Raw genomic sequence first — 12,039 nt, 5'->3', positions numbered from 1 at the left:
GTAGTGGCGGCCGTCGCCCTCATTGAGTGAGCGCGTTTCCCGGCAGGAGGACCTTTTTGAGCCAGAGAATGACAAGCCTTAATACACAACACGACCCATCGTGAAATGGTGCGTTTGGTACGGCCCGACCAATCTTTGCACCCAAGTAACCAACAAAAAGTTCATCATCCACCGGGAACTGTTGTGTGCAATCCAGACAGAAGGAGAGTGCACGTTTTGGGTCCCGACGGTGGAGCCTCTCTTCCTCCCTTGAAGGATGCAGAGGTGGAAAGAAAGTGGGCAAAGTAATGGTATGCCCAATGTGGAAGGCAGTGACCACCTTAGGAAGGAAGGATGGACGGGTCCGGAGAACCAACTTTTCTGGATGAACAGACAGGAAAGGAGGTTTTGAAGAAAGAGCCTGGAGCTCACTCACCCTTCTAGCAGAAGTGATGACTACCAGTAAAGCAGTTTTTAGAGTCAAAAGACTTAAAGGACAGCTATGCAGCGGCTCAAAGGGAGCACACAATAAATAGGTTACAACAAGATTCAAGTCCCACTGAGGCATAACAAAGGGGATTGGAGAAAAGTACGAGTTACTTACCTTCGGTACGATGAATCTGCTAGAGACGATTCTAGCCGCAGATTCCTTAACGTAGAATTATCCGCAGGCGTGAGCACCTACATCAGTTTTCTTCTGAGAACTTTTCCGCGCCATAACGCGGAGCCATCAGAACAAAACTGTGAGAGAATAGGAACAGTGTGCGTAAGAGCAGAGGAATAGGCAAGGAATGGGAACGAACAGCACCATATAGGGCAGTGCCAGACACTGCAGTACTGAAATGCAGGGAAAAGAAAGAACAAGGCACCGCCCTGAGCAGCCACCCATCAAGCATGGAGAAAGCCCCCCTGGGGATAGAGGAGTATACGAAAAAATTTAATGAAAATATGTAACAAGTCTACCACCTAAATCAATAACAATGAAGGGGAACAAGTCTGGGACAGACAAGGAACGACAATACTCCCAGACAAACCCATCAAAAAAGGTCTCATCCCCCATAAGGAACAAAGGCAGAGGCACAGCCAAGCGACCTCAACCTAGAGCAGAGCAAAGGGACCAGAACCCTTAGTAATGAAAAGGGAGAGGGGGGAGGTGGGGGTTTGAAAGAAGGCCCCAACCTGGAACACCCAGAGTATAAATGCGCAGAAGGATATAGAAACCCATCCTGCAATGGCCAGAAAGGAAGGGATAGAACAATAAAACAGGACAAAGCATCATGCCAGGAAGGAAAGGAAGAAAGAAAGAAAGAAAGAAAGAAAAAAGCACTCACAGAAGCCATAGACTCCCAAGGGGAGGTGAGAGCAGAAGACCAGCCGAAGGTCCTCGCAGAATAGGGAGGAAGGGTGGGTCGTGAAGGAATCTGCTGCTAGAATCGTCTCTACCTGACACATCATTACCAAAGATAAGTAACTTGCACATCTGATAGAGACTACTAGCCGCAGATTCCTTAATGTAGAATAGATACCCTTGCCATACCCAAGGGGAAGGAGGGTCTGCGAGAGGACCTCACCAGCCTGGACTGAACACAGGGCCCCGACAGGGATGATTTAAACAGACAGGGAGAAGAGCCCTGTCCCACCAGGCAAAAGAGGGAGGGGAGTGGGGGAGAAACTCTGTCATCTAAAAGATCACCAACCCCCGAGGGGAAGCAGGAATACAAAAAAAAGAGGGCGCCCGCCCCGACCCAGCAGGAGAAACAAGGGCAAGGCGAACAGAGGACAGGGCACCACACACTAAGGTGGAGGACCAAGGATCCCGCCAGACGCCTCCAAAGGCTCAAGCAATGCAGAGGAGCACCGAGGAAGAAGAGCAACCCAGAGACTCCAAGAAGAAGGGGTAGAACGAAGACAAGCCCCCCTCTCCCCCCACTGAGAAACACACCCAATGAAGAGGACAGCTAAGCCTATCACAGCCATAAGCAACAGGCCAGACAAAACGGCGCCTCAGCAAGAAGACAGGTGGAATAAGAAAGGATAGCCCAGGCCCACCAAAGGAGAACTGGCCAACACCCCTCAGGGACAGGCAGCTCCCGACGAGGCACAAGGAACACAAAGACCACCTCAACCCCAAGGGAGGACAGGTGGAACTAAAGGCAGGGAGCACCGGAAGAAAGCCGAAAACACCCTAGCCTCAAGCAGCGGACAAGGCAAGGATGGCCGTCCCGCTAAGGTGCAAGGAAATGCACAATGGAGCAGAAGAATAACAGGTTGGCACCGGCAACACAGTCAGCAGCAGACAACACGACAGAACGGTGCACCCAGGACAAGCAAGACGCCAGCTTCAGACAGAGGTTAGGCAGGCCAAGAGGGGTCCGGGCACACTCTAAGGGAGGCGCCTGCACACACGGCCCACAAAGAAGTGGAACCAGACAGAGCTATGACGCAAGACAGCAGACCAAACCAGGCTAGCGACCCCGGAGAAGGAAGGACAGACCTGGGCTCAACGGAAGCCATTACAAGCCATCAGCACAAGGATCGCACCTAGGACCTACCGTGACGCCACGGAGAGCAAAGGCCCGAAGGTGACCACACTTCCCCAGCACATGACAGAGCTATATAATAGCTACCAGAGCCCCACATACGGCAAGGTACGTCCTAAGACATGGGAACCCTCTTAGGAAAAACTTTCCATATCAGAGGACAAACAGAAAAGACGTGGAGGGCCCGCAGACGGCTTGACCAACCAGCCAACAATATCACACAGAAGACCTTACCTCAGACCTACACAGCTTACCAAAAACTAAACACCACAATTCGAAAAAGGGCAGGACCAGCAGACAACAGCACCATAGTCCTAACAAAAAGAGCTAGAAGGCGCATTAATCCCAACTGAGAACACCTCCCAAATCCAGACCAACTCACAGGTCACTGAGGGGGAGGAGGAGGAGGAGGTGGAGGAGGAGGCAGAAGCCCCGCCAGGAACTTCTTAAAGGCAAATCCGCAGGGGCGTGGAACAAAAGAGCGCCATCAAAAGGAAGATCCACCAGCCGTTCCCGAATGTTTTCCGGGAACACACTATCCCGAAGCCAGGCATGTCGACGCAGGGCGACCGCTGAAGCCATGGCAAGACCAAGCACCTCCGAAATGTCCAGAGCGGAACGAAGAATAAATGTCACCAGTTCCTGGACATCCAATACGTGGTGCCTCAGATCAACACAGGTGTCCTCCTGTGAACGGCTGACAGAAGGGACTCCGCCGAATCCCACAAGCAAGAAGTTGCCCTTGCCAAAACACAGAGTGTTCAGGGCCCGTAAAGCCGTACTGGTGGAGGCAAAGATATTACGCCCCCAGGAATCCAGCCAGTGGCCTCCTGCAACGGGTGAGACAACATCGACAGCAGGGAGGGAAAGGCAGTCTGCAAAAGAGGACCCCTGGTAGAGGCGTGAAGGGAAAGACACACAGGATCACTCGGCGCAGGAGGGTGGCAGTGCAGAATGTGTTGGGGCACCGGGTCCCCCATGGCGGGACGGCCCCAAGCCCCCAAAAGTGAAGAATGGAGCGAAGCCTCGAAGGGAAGGAGCAGCTCCCAACCACCAGAGCCACTGAGGTCCAAGTAGGACGAAGGCCCTTGTCCTTCTTGGAAACCAGAAAGTAACAACCACACCCTACTTCTGGGACAGGAACATGCTCTATAGCTCCCTTGGCCAAGAGAGCCGTAACGTCCTGCTGGAGAAGGGCCAGATGATCCTCTGACATGCGGTGGTATAGTGGTGGCATGGCTGGAGGGATAGTCTCGAAGGGGAGGGAGTAGCCCCTTCGGACTATTTGCAAAACCCACCTGTGACGAGATGGTGCGCCAGTGGGGGAGGTGATGGTAAATCCTGCCGCCCACTGGTGTTTGATGGGCTTGAAAGGTCAGACAGAGTTTGGGAGCTGCTGCAGAGGTGGTGGGATTGGCGGACTGGTCTGCCCGCTGGCCCCTGGAACCACACCCATCCCCGGCCGCACAAAATTGGGGTAACTTGTTGTAGCCTGTGGCTATGGGTGGGAAGTAGCGGGGAACCCCTTCCGAAGCTACGAAAGGGTCGAAAAGCAGACTGCGCCGGACAGGTGGAGAGGCCCAAGAACTTGGCAATAGCCCGTGAGTCCTTAAAGCGGTGTCTGCTTTTTCACCAAAAAGACGACGGCTATCAAGAGGCATGTCCATCAAGGTGTTCTGGACATTGCCTGAAAAGCCAGTGGACTTCATCCAGGCGTAGTGACGAAGTGCTACCAACGCTGAAATGGTCCAGCCCACAACGAATCGTAACTTTGCTGCATCCCTCCTGGCAGCAACAGCCTGGGAGAGCACTGCCTGGGCCTCCTCTGGCCACTGAGGCAGCGCTTGTGCCACCATATACCACACTGAGTGCGAATAACTGCCCACGGGACATGTAGTGTTTACGGAACACAGTCCTAAGCTGGCAGAAAAGAAAATGTTCTGGCCAAGATGGTCCAGCTTCTTGGATTCCCGTTCCGGTGGCATTGGGCAATCATCCTGTCCACGGGAGCCCCTGTGTTGGGCCTGGACCAAGTGCCCAAAAGGACATCTGTGAGAGCCTCATTAAACAGCAGCAAGGGCTCCAAAGAGCTTGCAGCCGGTTGAAGCACCTCTGTCAGGAGGTTAGTCCTGACCGCCACCGTAGGAAGCTCGAGGATGAGAGCCTCGGCCGCCCTACGTAACACCACTGCACATAACACTCCCCCCTTCGTAGCCACGGTAGGAGGAGACAACATGCCAAGGTCAGGAGAGGTGTACAAACCACTGGCATCACCCAGTTCCTCTCTCCAGTCCTGCTCAGTGTCTAACTGGTCAGTCAAAGGGTCACCTGACAAACCCACTCCTCCTCTGGGTGCCATTGTTGTTGAAAAAGGAACCCATGAATGAACAGGGGCATAAAAACCCCACCCGGCGCTGGTCCGGCTCCGTGTCCATGTTGGGATGGAGGCCGGGGTAGACGCGGACCGAGAAGCCGACTGGTGCTTAACGTGGAGGGGCACCGGCGGAGGCGTAATGAGGTCCAGCCCAAGGGGTGCCTGAGGCGCCTGGGGCTGGAGCCGCCGGCAGCGAAGACCTAGGCGGGGTCGGTCTGCCCAAGATGGCCCTACAGGGCACGCGCACGTCAAAGAGCGACAATGCTTCTTCGACTTCTTATGCTTCGACTTACCCAACCCCGAGTGCGAAGACTTCGAGGATTTCGAACTGGAATGGTGGTTGCTCCGTGACCAGTCTCTTGACCTCCCACTCGACCGGGACCTCGAACACCGCGGAGCCGACTGCCGGCATTCAAGGAGCTTTCCGGACTGCTCCCGCAAAGCCTTCAGTCCAATCGACTGGCAGTCTGAGCACGACTTGGGGTCGTGGTCGCACTCCAGGCACACGCGGTGTGAAGCACAAGTTACTACTTGTGTAACGATATATCTGTAAGAGACATTAGTTAGTGATAGATTCCTTACCTTAGAATATCCCCAGGCGTCAGACTGGATCCGGAAAGTTTTGCGTAGCAGTACCCTTGCGCGTCGGTAGGCGTCGTCTGCGGCTCCGCGTCCGTCGTCGGCGCCGTGATGACGTCGTCGGAGTACTTAGACGCCGCCTCCGCGTGCTGACGTCAGTTCTTAGCCACAGCTTTTCCGCGCCAGGAGCGCAGAGCCATGACCAAAACCGACACTGGTGCCAAAAAACTAGGGCCCTGAAAGGGGATGACCTTAACCCTAGATATCGGTTCGCAGAACGGTGAGGATGGGTGGGTCGGTAAGGAATCTATCACTAACTAATGTCTCTTACAGATATATCGTTACACAAGTAGTAACTTGTGCATCTGAAAGAGACACGTTAGTGATAGATTTCTTACCTTAGAATAGATACCCCAGCAATACCATACCCGTGGTGGTGGGTCTGCGAACCAATATTTACACCAGAAAGTCCTGGAGAACGGAGAGGCCAAAGTAGCCGTCTCTCCGGACTGGACTGTCCAGGCAGTAGTGCCTAGCAAACGTGTGCAACAAGGCCCACGTAGCTGCCTGGCAAATGTCCTGCAAGGGCACACCTCGGCCCAAGGCAGTTGTAGTGGCCGTGGCTCGAGTGGAATGAGCCCGCAGCCCAACAGGTGGTTCCTTCTTAGCCAAGGAGTAACACGCCTGAATGCACATGATGATCCATCGAGAGATGGTCTTCTTGTGCACCGCTTTCCCTTTCTTAGCGCCCGCGTACCCAACAAAGAGTTGATCATCCACCCGGAACTGGCGTGTGCGATCCAGATAGAACGAGAGCGCACGTTTTGGGTCCAGACGGTGGAGCCTCTCCTCCTCTCTCGAGGGGTGCGGAGGCGGAAAGAAGGTGGGCAATGTGATGGACTGCCCAATGTGGAAGGCCGTGACCACCTTAGGCAAGAAGGAGGGCCTAGTCCTCAAAACAACCTTGTCCGGATGGACTGAAAGGAAAGGAGGCTTACAAGAGAGGGCCTGGAGCTCACTCACTCTCCTAGCAGAGGTGATGGCTACCAGGAAGGCAGTCTTCAAAGAGAGAAGGCGAAGTGGACAGTTATAAAGTGGCTCAAAGGGAGCGCACATCAGAAATGTTAGAACCAGGTTCAAGTCCCACTGAGGCATCACAAAGGGAACAGGAGGAAAGGAATGAGTGATGCCCTTCAGGAATCTGTTGACAATAGGGGACTTGAACAAAGAAGGTTGGTCAGGCAGCCTCAGAAAGGCTGAAAGAGCCGAAAGATAGCCCTCGATAGTGCCCAGAGCAGAGCCCTGCTGGGCAAGAGAAAGAAGGAAGAGGAGAACCTCAGAGAGAGGGGCATTGAGGGGAGCCACAGCCTTTGCTGTGCACCATGCCACAAATCTGTTCCACCTACAGGCGTATACCGTCTTTGTGGAGGGACGCCTGGCTGCCAGAATGATGTCGCAAACTTCAGGAGGCAAGTCAAATGGCCTCAACTGTCGCCGCTCAATCTCCATGCATGGAGGTGGAGACTGGACAGGTTCGGGTGGAGGACCGTCCCCTGCTGCGACAGAAGGTCCTCCTGAAGATGCAGACGAACCGGGGGATCGACTGACATACTGAGTAGCTCGGGATACCAGTACCTTCGTGCCCAGTCCGGAGCCACAAGGATAACTTGTGCCCGGTCGCGCTTGATCTTCTTCAGCACTCTGGGCAGAAGAGGTATAGGCGGAAAGGCGTACAACAGACCGCAGCTCCACTCGCGACGAAAAGCGTCTCCGAGCGAGTGCCGCCTTGGAAATTCCAACGCGCAGAACTGATGACATTGCGCGTTCTCTTCGGTGGCGAATAGATCTAACCAAGGCTCTCCCCATCGCAGAAAGAGGCCTTGCGCCACGTCCGAGTTCAGACGCCATTCGCGATCCATCGAGCACCGACGGCTGAGTTCGCCCGCCCTGGCGTTCAGAGAACCTGCCAGGTGTTGAACCACCAGAGTCACGCCCTGATGTTCCAGCCATTGCCAGAGGCGCAGAGCCTCCTGGCATAGGGTCCACGACCCCACCCCGCCCTGTGGGTTGCAGTACCACATGGCGGTGGTGTTGTCCGTGAACACCTGCACTGCACTCCCTCGGACAGACGGGAGGAATGCTTTCAGTGCCAGACGAATCTCCCGGAGCTCCAACAGATTGATATGGAGCCGGGACTCCGCCGGAGACCAGAGTCCTCTGATCTCCGCCTCTCCCAAGTGGCCTCCCCAGCCCTGGAGGGACGCGTCCGTCACAACCACGTGCTCCGGTTGGGGAAGGGAGAGGAATCTGCCGTTGACCCAATCGCGGTCCGTGAGCCACCACTGCAGCTGTCTCGCAGTGCCCTCCGAGATCAGGACATGGTCGAACAGGTTGCCCCGGTGCTGGGCCCACTGAAACATCAGGTCCCACTGCAGAGCCCGCACCCGCCACCGTGCGTGATGCACCAGAAGGATGCAGGAGGCCATCAGCCCCAGAAGCCGCACCGTCAACCTGACCGAAACCCGGGATAACGGCCCAAAGATCGGAATCAGGGCCTGTATATCCCGAACCCGCTGTTCGGGCGGATAAACCCGAAACTGCGCCGAGTCGAGAACTGCTCCGATGAAAAGGAGCTTCTGAGAGGGGCACAGGTGTGACTTCGGCACATTGATGGAAAATCCCAGCCGGTGCAGGAGATCTGCCGTAGTCTGGAGGTGGTTGACGACTGCCTGGGGCGAGCCCGCCTTCAACAACCAGTCGTCTAGGTAGGGGAAGACTGAAACCCCTAACCTGCGCAGGTGAGCTGCGACCACCGCCATCACCTTCGTGAACACCCGTCTGGCGCTGGTAAGGCCGAAGGGGAGCACGGTAAACTGAAAGTGCTCGAGGCCTACCGTGAACCGCAGGTAACGCCGGTGGGCCGGCAGGACGGGGATGTGGAAATATGCGTCCTGCAAGTCCAACGCTACCATCCAGTCTCCTGGGTCTAGGGCAGCCAAGACCTGAGCTAGCGTCAGCATTTTGAACTTCTCCTTCCGGAGGAAGCCGTTGACGTTCCTCAGATCCAAGATAGGGCGTAGGCCTCCTTTGCCCTTCTTGGGTACCAGGAAGTAGTGGGAGTAGCAACCACGTCCTACTTCTGGCCCAGGAACGCGCTCGATGGCCCCCTTGGCCAAGAGGGCCGAAACTTCCTCCTGCAGGAGCCGCAAGTGATCCCCCGATACGCGGTGGTGTTGCGGTGTCATGGCTTGAGGGGTCATCTCGAAGGGGAGGGAGCAGCCCCTTCGGACGATCTGCAGCACCCACCTGTCCGAAGTGACTGTGCGCCAGTGAGGGTGGTGATGGCGAACCCTGCCTCCCACTGGCGTCACATGGGCCGAAAAGCACGGACTAGGAGGGTTTAGAGGCGGATGCTGCGGGGGTAGGTGTGGACTGGCTCCGCCTGTTTCCCCGACCACCTCCACGGCGGTTTCCACGGCCGCCGCCGCCACGCGTGGGGGCGCCCCTTCCTTGGCCACGAAAGGGACGAAAGGCACCCATTTGCTGGCGCAGGGCCGAGAGGCCCAAGGACTTGGCCGTAGCCCTGGAGTCCTTAAAGCGCTCAAGCGCGTGGTCTGCCTTGTCGCCAAAGAGGCGACAGCCATCGAACGGCATGTCCATGAGTGTGTTTTGGACGTCTGCCGAGAAGTTGGCGGACCTCAGCCAGGCGTGGCGTCGTATCGCCACCGTCGTAGCCATCGCTCTGCCCAGCGAGTCAGTAGTATCCAGTCCGCACCGGATGTTATACTTCGCTGCGTCCCGGCCTTCCAGTAGGGCTTGGCCGAGTTTGGCCCGTACCTCCAACGGACACTCTGGCAGCACTTCCGCCACCGTTTCCCACAGAGAGTGGGTGTAACGGCCCAAGAGGCATGCGGTGTTGGAAGACCGCAGTCCCAAGCTGAGGGACGAGAACACCTTTTTGCCATAGGCCTCGTATCTCTTGGATTCCCGATCAGGGGGAGCCGTCGGGAAGGCGGTCTGGGAGTTAGAGGCCTGGATAACCAGACTCTCGGGGGTGGGGTGGGTGGACAGGAAACATGGGTCGCCCGGGGCCGGGCGGTGGCGTCTGGCCACGTTCCTATCTACAGGCGAACCTGTAGCGGGCCTGGACCAAGTGCCCAAAAGAACGTCCGTCAAGGCCTCATTAAACGGCAGCAGAGGCTCCATGGAGCATGACTGCGGCTTCAGGACCTCAGTGAGGAGGTTAGTCCTCACGGCCGCGACGGGGAGCTCAAGGCCCAAGGCCTTAGCAGCCCTCATCAACACCACACCATATGTAGCGCCCTCCTCCGAAGCCACAGTCGGAGGAGAGACGAATCCAGTGTCTGGAGAGGTGTCCAGGCCACTGGCCTCCCCAAGGTCTCCTGTCCAGTCCATGTTAGACTGACATTCCCTTGTCAGAGGGTCCTCAGACCCCTCCCAACTCTCCTCGTCCCCCATCTCCTGAGATTCAGGGTCATAAGCGAATGACGCCGGAACCCAGTGAGAGGAGGCATCGGGGCCGGCGACGCCCGAGGACGACGCCGGAGGGGACACCACATGGACCGACGCCGGGGGGGTCGTAAGGTCCACCGGTGACGATCCAGCGCCCGACGAGGGCCTAGCGGCGCCCTGCAGCGTCGGGCCCGAAGGCACCGACGACGCCGGGGCCGCTGAACCCTGCGGCGCCGAGCCTGAGGGCACCGGCGGCGTCGGGATAGTGGGGCCCTGCGGCGCCGGGCCCGAAGGCATCGGCGGTGTCGAGGCCGGAGCACCCGACGGCGTCGGGTCGTAGCCCCCGACCCACTAGGGCCCCCAGACGGGTTCACTGGGCCCGAAGGCGCCGCGGAACCCGTCGGAGAAGAAAGGGACCTCATGGCCTCCGGCGTCGCGTTCAGCCTAGGGACCGGGGGATATGGGGCCGGACGCGGCGCCCTCGACTCGCGAGGAGCCGCGTGGGCGGTGTCACCCGAACCCCCGGCCGCATCGTGCGAGCGTCGGGGGGAGTCAGAAGAGCGATGACGTCTCTTCGACTTCTTATGCTTCTTACCTGACGACTTGGACCCGGAGGAGTGGCGCCGACTCCCGGAGCTGTGACGGCTCCGTCCCCGCGACCTGTCCCTCGACCTCCCGTGGGACCGGGACCGGGACCTCACACGGCGCGGGGCCGACTGGCGGATCTCGAGTCGCCTGCGGGGCCGCTCCCGCCTGGCCTTCCTCGAGAGGGCCCCACAGTCGGAGCAGGCCTCGTCGTCATGGTCGACGCCCAAACACATCAGGCACAAACGGTGGGGATCCGTAACCGACATGGTACGGTCGCACTCGTCGCAATGCTTGAAGCCGGGCATCCCTAACGGCACCGTCGGAGTCGTAAAGACTTCGATATGGATCAAAAAAGATCAAAAAGTTAGTCAAAAAGTGACTAGGGAACTGCTTTTTCCAGATCTGCGCTGGCTGGCGCGGAAAAAAGAAGAACTGACGTCAGCACGCGGAGGGGGCGTCTAAGTACTCCGACTACGTCATCACGGCGCCCACGACGCCGACGACGGACGCGGAGCCGCAGACGACGCCTACCGACGCGCAAGGGTACTGCTAAGCAAAACTTTCCGGAACCAGTCTGACGCCTGGGGATATTCTAAGGTAAGGAATCTATCACTAACGTGTCTCTTTCAGATTCAGTCGGTTACAGGAACCGCAGGCCTTTAAGCCGGGCATCCCTCGTGCACCTGTTAAATCAAGTGTTCCCAGGAAGTTGACATGCCAACTGATGAATGGCGATGGTCTTTGCTGTGCTTGGGTGCACTTTATCTCTTCTGATTTCAAATGAGATGATAGCTTTTTTCTGATGTACTAGTTGGACTGCAAAGTTTTTCAACTAGTGCATGAGCACTAAGTGTGGACAGCAGCCCAATCAGATGACAGTCTGAGGAGTCATGTGTGACTTTGGCACTTTGATGGTGAACCCCAAAGTTGACATGAGGTTCGCTGTAGTCTGGAGATGTTTGAAAGCTGCCTAGGTTGAGCCTACCTTCAACAGCCAGTCGATGAGGCAGGAGATTACTGCCTCCCCTGACCTCTGAAATGAGCTGCTACCACCGCTTTCGTGACCATCAGAGGGGCACTGGTGTGATCAAATGGCAGCATAGCAAACTGATAATGCTTCTGTCCCACCATGAAGCACAGCTAACACTGGTAGGCTAGCAGGACAGGTATATAAAAATAGGCATCATACAGGTCCAGCACTATCATCCAGTCCCCAGGTCTAGGGCAGAGACATCCTCGGGCAGTGTGAGCATTTGCATTTTTCCTTCTGAAGGAAAGCATTGAGAGAAGTGCACGTCTAAAATAGTCTGGAGGCCTCTTCATTTGGACACAAGCAAGGAGTCCTGAACCAAAAACGTCCCAAACGGAGTGGGAATATCGCCCCAGCAATCAGCTGGCATTCACTGACCTGAGCACCAAGCTGGTGGAAGAAAATACTTGCTTTCCAAAGGTCTCCACAAGTTTTGACTCTATTATGGGGAGTAATTGGGAACCTGTTTGGGTCAG

The 12,039-nt window shown here is 56.6% G+C and overlaps 1 protein-coding gene across 4 annotated transcripts in view; it reads right to left on the bottom strand.

The window, feature by feature from the left end:
- The window catches only part of DNAJC13 (DnaJ heat shock protein family (Hsp40) member C13), a 1,694,551-nt gene that overhangs the window by 568,277 nt on the left and 1,114,235 nt on the right, over positions 1-12,039 (bottom strand). The window lies entirely within an intron of this gene.

The sequence above is a fragment of the Lissotriton vulgaris genome, chromosome 10, assembly GCF_964263255.1.
Source record: "Lissotriton vulgaris chromosome 10, aLisVul1.2, whole genome shotgun sequence".
In the NCBI taxonomy this organism is placed as follows: Eukaryota; Metazoa; Chordata; class Amphibia; order Caudata; family Salamandridae; genus Lissotriton; species Lissotriton vulgaris.
The sequence above is the reverse complement of the archived record's forward strand: the minus strand, read 5'-3'. Positions and strand labels throughout refer to the sequence as shown.